This window comes from Octodon degus, unplaced genomic scaffold (genome assembly GCF_000260255.1).
Source record: "Octodon degus isolate 3935 unplaced genomic scaffold, OctDeg1.0 scaffold00109, whole genome shotgun sequence".
Taxonomy (NCBI): Eukaryota; Metazoa; Chordata; class Mammalia; order Rodentia; family Octodontidae; genus Octodon; species Octodon degus.
The window spans coordinates 578,993-584,992 of record NW_004524685.1 but is presented as its reverse complement, the minus strand read 5'-3'; the positions used below and the strand labels follow the sequence as shown (position 1 = coordinate 584,992).

At 41.0% G+C, this 6,000-nt stretch overlaps 1 protein-coding gene and 1 pseudogene across 1 annotated transcript in view; one reads left to right on the top strand and one right to left on the bottom strand.

Moving 5' to 3' along the window:
* The window catches only part of Pkn2 (protein kinase N2), a 128,861-nt gene that overhangs the window by 94,326 nt on the left and 28,535 nt on the right, over positions 1–6,000 (top strand).
* On the bottom strand, positions 782–2,607 carry LOC111818955 (annotated as a pseudogene).

Sequence of the window (6,000 nt, the reverse complement as noted above, 5' to 3'; positions counted from 1 at the left end):
TGATTTTTTAAAGAATTGGCAGTTTCCCCAAGTTGCAACATTATAGACTTCTATCAACAGTCTTTGAAGACTATTTTTTTTAACATCCAACTATTATTTTATTTATATTACTATGCTTAAGTTACATGGAAAAAGGCAACCAAGCAGTTCTTCCCCATTTCAGAAAGTTTCCAATCAACATCAATTACGTGGTGACCACTAACTAGGAATGGTGGTATCTTTGGGTCAAGACTGACAAGGAAGAATGGGCTCTGGGGCTATGGTTCATCTCCAACAAGAATGTGGCACACTGGCCAGCACAAGCCGTGCTACCACTGAGCCTTTAGTGCCGGGCACAGATTCGGATCTCTTCTCTGACAGTAGCAAATCAAGTGAAATAACTGAGTTTTAAATAAATGTTTTAAAATGAAGCTCAAATTAAGTTCAAAAACCATGCTCTTGACATATTCTCCATTCAAAATTTACATGAAACACACTTTTTCACTCTAATAGCCCAGATTTTTTCCTCACGTAGCCCACCATGTAGCTGCCAGTAGACTTTTTTGCCTCACGATGTAAGCATAGGGAAAAAAGTGAACAGCATCTGCATTATGCTCTCTACATGCTGCTGCTGGATGGACAATACAAAATTGAAAGAAAGAAAGGTTTCATCTTAGATTCTCACAACCTCTTGTTCTGCAGTTCATGAATCCGACTCTGATGCTAAGGTGATAGTATATGTAAGTAGATTTTTATTTTCAGTGAAAAAGACCTGGGAAAAGATGGATTTATCTCTTTTTCTTCAAGAATTATCAGATGGTACATGCTCTTCATAGCCCTCACTCAAGCTAGAGCATGTTCCAGGATCACACGGCCTTCACGCTGGCTGTCTTCAGTGGCAAACTCATAGATCCATCCCAGTTTGCTATTGCATTTTTTGCAGCCCACATCTCGAACCATGTGGCAGCCAGTGAGCATGACCCAATCTTGTACGTCACTGTACTGCAGATTAACTACCTTGTTAAAAAGAAATGCTCTACCAGTGGTGCCTGTGAATCGAGTGGAGATGAGTTCTGAGTGGTTGGTCAGGATTGTATCATAGTTGGCACATGAAAACAGCCGAGTACTACCATTGTGATGAAGGAAAATTCTGCCTGTTTTGATAGCTAAAGTTCTAAAAATCCTGAACAGTGGTGAGATGCCTGCTGCCTGCAGCTCTTCACTCTACAGCTGGGACCTTCACTTATATAAATAATTCCCACTGTTTATGCTATTGTGTACATTGTATATGCCATTCGATTGTGAGTATGTATTTGCGTTTTCACCTCCCCCAACAAAATTATGGATTGTCTGCACACAGGACTGTGTGATACTTATCATTGTGGCTCTGTAATAGAATATGCTTAATAAGATAGTCACTAAGTATTAAGGGAATGAATGGAAATAATTTATACCAAAACAATTTTTAAAAGTAAAAGGTAGGGCCCGGGGAGATGGCTCAATAGAATAAGCACTTCCCTGGCAAGCGCAAGGGCCTGAGTTCAATCCCCGGCTCCGCAAAAAAAAAAAAAAGAAAGGCAGCTTTTCTCAACCTTTTTTCTGTAGGGGTAGGTACTGGGGATTCAATCCAAGAACTTAGTACTGAGCTACATTTCCAGCCTCTTTTATTTTGAGACAAGATCTTGCTAAATTGTACAGGCGGGGCTTGAACCTGTGATCCTTTCTGCCTTTGCTTTCTAGAGTGCTGGGATTACAGGTGTGCCACCACCATGCCCAGCTTCTTTGTTTTAAACCTTGGCATAGTTGCTGGCTATGACACTCTTGATTATTAGATTTTCAAAGAGATTCCCAAATAAACACATGTGAGAATATAAAGAGAAAGGGCATGTTTAATTTGAAAACGTCTTCTTCCTTGCCCACCCAGAGCCCAGTCTGATTTTCCTATGCCTTTCCTGTTATTAGAAAGTCACATGCAGACATTTTAAAATGCTTTTTTCTTTTTTCTTTTTTCTTTTTTTTTGGTGGAACCAGGGATTGAACTCATACCCTTGCACTTGCCAGGCAAGTGCTTATTCTGCTGAGCCATCTCCCCAGCCCCTTAAAATGCTTTTTTCACAGGGCATGGTGCTACACACCTGTAATCTCAGCAACCAGGAGGCTGAGGCAGAAGGATCTCTGTGGGTTTGAGGCCAGCCTTTAAAATAGTGAATTCAGGGCCAGTCTGTACTACATAGCAAAACCTGTCTCAGGAAATTCAAAAATGCTTTTTTCTTTCTTATCTGAAAATTAACACTCTACTTTTCCAAGTAGCAATATTTTTTAAAAAGCTGTTGTTCTTCCATCCAGAAAGGATCCTAAAAAAGATTTTTAAATATCACTTGAGGCAACATTTAAAACAATTGCCTAGTATGCCAGATGGTAGTGTGATTTGGTTTAGTTTGTTTTTTGAGGGCCTCACTCTCCAGCCCGAGTTTGCCTCATTTTAGAAGAGCCTGCTCCTTGAGTGCTGGCCTTGCAGACATGCGCCGCCACGCCTGGCGGTACAGCACCTTGGAAGCTTGGGATGGTGTGCGCCAGCATGAGCTCACGGGCCCTGGAGACGCAGCCACCATGAGTGAGCAGAAGCATAATGGGATTGGTGCATAGAGAATATAAAGTAAACGTTTAAAGAAATAATAGAATTTGAAAATATGAATGAGGGGGCTGGAGAGATGGCTCAGTGGTCTAAAGCACCTACTTGGAACAAGCTTGGCAAAGCACAGGGACCGCAGTTCGATCCCCAGCACCACATGCCAGCCAGCCCCACCCCCTGGTGGGCTGAGCTGGCCACACACACACACAATAAATAAATGTTAAAAAAAAAAAATTTAAAAAAAAAGAAAACATGAATGAGGAGCGAATGGCAAGCCAAAGAGAGTAGGCTGAGTTATAAATGATTCAAACTAAATGAAACTGGAGACATCTGGAATTTGTTTCACACTAGTTGAGAGGAAGGTGGAGATGAACTTGATTGACCATTAGTTGATACAGTGTCAATGCTGCTGGGAAGGAGAGCCAGGTAAAACAAATATAGGACATATAACCTTTGAAATTGAAAACTAAACAGAGTCAACAAAAGAAGGGTTAATGGCTTAGAATATATAGCTAGGTAAGCACATTGCCAAGAGCACAACACTGAGAAGTAAGAGCTTTGAAAGACATAGAGTCATAAAGGACAGAACAACAGCACAGAAGGGAAGAACAGAGGACAGGCTTTCCCTGAAGCAAAAGTGCCTCAGAAATTTCTAGAATTGATAGCAATCATAAATTTTCAGATTTCCAAATCACATGTCCCTAGAAGGATAAAGAAGATACCCACATTGAAAATTCAAGGCACACAGGTTGCATTTAGTCAAGAACACCACTGTAGAAGAAATGAGAGTTTAATTTGGCTTTGATAAAGAGAGTTGAGGCTGGTACAAAGGAAAGACCAGTAGGAAAATCTCCGTGGAAATGGAGGGTCTAGAACACCAATTTGGAAATAGGAACAGCATAGCTTGCATGTGAAGACATGGAGGCAGGAAAGCGAATAATGACTTCAGAGTAGAAGAAAGGCTTTGGAACTCTTTAGTGGGTCTGAATTGGCTTAGGAAATACTTGTACTTAATGGATGTGGCCCTTAACTAGTTTCTCTCATAACAGTCTCTTTCCCCCTGAAAGAAACAGAGCTACCCGCATCTTACAGCAGGCTGACTTTTCTTTTATATAAGATTTTAATGCAAATCTGTTAACTATTTTTTTCGGGTACAAAATACTTTTAGAATTTATATAAGAACTGAAACAACATAAGCAATCAGTTCAGACATTAAACTTTTTTTCTCCAAGACATTTACCACTTTTTTAAAAATCTCAGTAAAAACAAAATTGTCTTTTAAAAAGTTCATACAAATAGACTCCAACTATCCTTTTCTCAGTAGCAGCAGGTATTCCAAAGTGTAAAATTTAGTGATGTAAATAAATCAGATTAAGTGTAAAATCTAGTGATATAAATGAATTAGACAAAGTAAGACAGTTCTTCTAAAGAGGGGCCTCTATACTGATGTCAGGCTGACTTTTCGAAAAGTAGGGTCTTCCACTCTTCATTGTCTCCATCTCTTGTCCTCCCAAAAGATCGCAGTTTCCTTCTTGCCGTTACTGTTTCCTCAGGTGGTGGTTTTCTGTTTATCCCCAGTAAATTCCAATCCTCTCCTCTGCCTGTTCTGTTTCTCCCATATAGGCCAATAGCTACTGAGTTTACTTGGGTAATTCAGCTAAGACTTGGGGTAAGCTACGCTAGGAGATGAGAAGGTAGGAGAAAAGAGAAGCTGGAGTGTTGGTGTCCCTTGATGCTTTGCTGTGTTTCCTTTTCACAGTTCATCTAAGGCTCCAGCTACCACTACCATCTCTAAAGATCAGTCTTACTGGATTCTGGTAACTGTTGTCTCTTGGCCTTTCAGGCTAAGCGTAACTGTGGACTTCTTTTTTTTCTTTCTTTTTTTTGCGGAACCGGGGATTGCACTCAGGCCCTTGCGCTTGCCCGGGAAGCGCTTATTCCACTGAGCCGTCTCCCCGGCCCCACAGTGGACTTCTAGCATTGCTGCATCTTTAGTCTTTTCTTTGTTAGTTCCTTCACTTTAACTACACCGCCTAAAATAGACAATTTTTTAAATTTTCTTTAATTAAGCTCTGTCATTATACAGCCTGTTTGCTTCTGGGACCCTAAGTAATCTTTCTTGAGCTTATGTTGACCTCAAAAGCCCATTGAAGACCATTAAATATAAAATCTGCCATGCATACCTTTATAAAAATGTCAGCTTCCTTCAGCCTTTGAACAGTTCATGTTTTGAGTGATCAACAGAAAGGTCGTATTTTTGTCTTGTTCTCAGTAGTGGCACTTTACTGTCCTTTCCTCTCATCAAAGTTCCCAGGGCCAGCAATATAGCTCCGTGGCCTAAAGCACCTGCTTAGGCAAAGCATGCAGGGACCACAGTTGGATCCCTGGCACCATATGCTATACCAGCCCTGCTGCCGGAGTAGGCTCAGCTGGCCACAAAAAAAAAAAAAAAAAAAACCTCCCAATTTTTCTCAGTTCACATTATCTGTAAGTTTTCAGTTTGTCTCTAAACTTAAAGAAATATGCTAGTTCCATTTAAGAAGTAGTTACTAATCCCCAGTACCACATGCCTTGCTAGCCACTAAAACCAAGCGTGACACGCACCTGTAATCCTAGCTTTGGGGAGGCTGAAAACAGAAGATCATTATGAGGTGGCGTAGTGAGACCATGTGCCAAATACATTTTTAAAAATTAAATTTAGGGGCCTGGGAGATGGCTCAGTGGAATAAGCGCTTCCCTGGCAAGCGCAAGGGTCTGAGTTCAATCCCCAGTTCTGCCAAAATACAAAATAAAATAGAATAAAAATTTAATTTAAGTTTTAAAAAGTAATAGTTACTAGGGGCTGGTGAGATGGCTCAGTGGTCTAAAGCACCTACTTAGAACAAGCTTAGCAAAGCACAGGGACCGCGGTTCGATCCCCCAGCACCACATGCCAGCCAGCCCCGCCCCCTGGTGGGCTGAGCTGGCCACACACACACACACACAAAATAAATTTAAAAAAAATAATAATAGTTACTAATTGATGTTTATGTGCTTAGCAGCGTAAGTGCCTGCCTGGCATGTGCAAGCAAGGTCCTGAGTTCAATCCCTGGTTCCCCCCAACCCACCAAAAAAAAAAAGACTAATTAGTGTTTATGTCCTAGAAATCAGTACTTTGGGGGGGGGGGTGTTAGAGGTTCTTTCCTCCTTCTGGGTTTTATTGGGGAGGAGGGGTTCTTGTTGTTTCCTATGATAAGGTCTTCCTGTATAGCCCAAACTGGCCTTGAAATGACCTTCCAAGTGCTGAGATTACAGGTGTGTGACCCTGTACCCAGCTACACTGGTGGTGATTATAGTTGTCTGGTTGGTTGGCTCTTGTTGTTATTGTTTGATTTTATGTTTTTAAAACA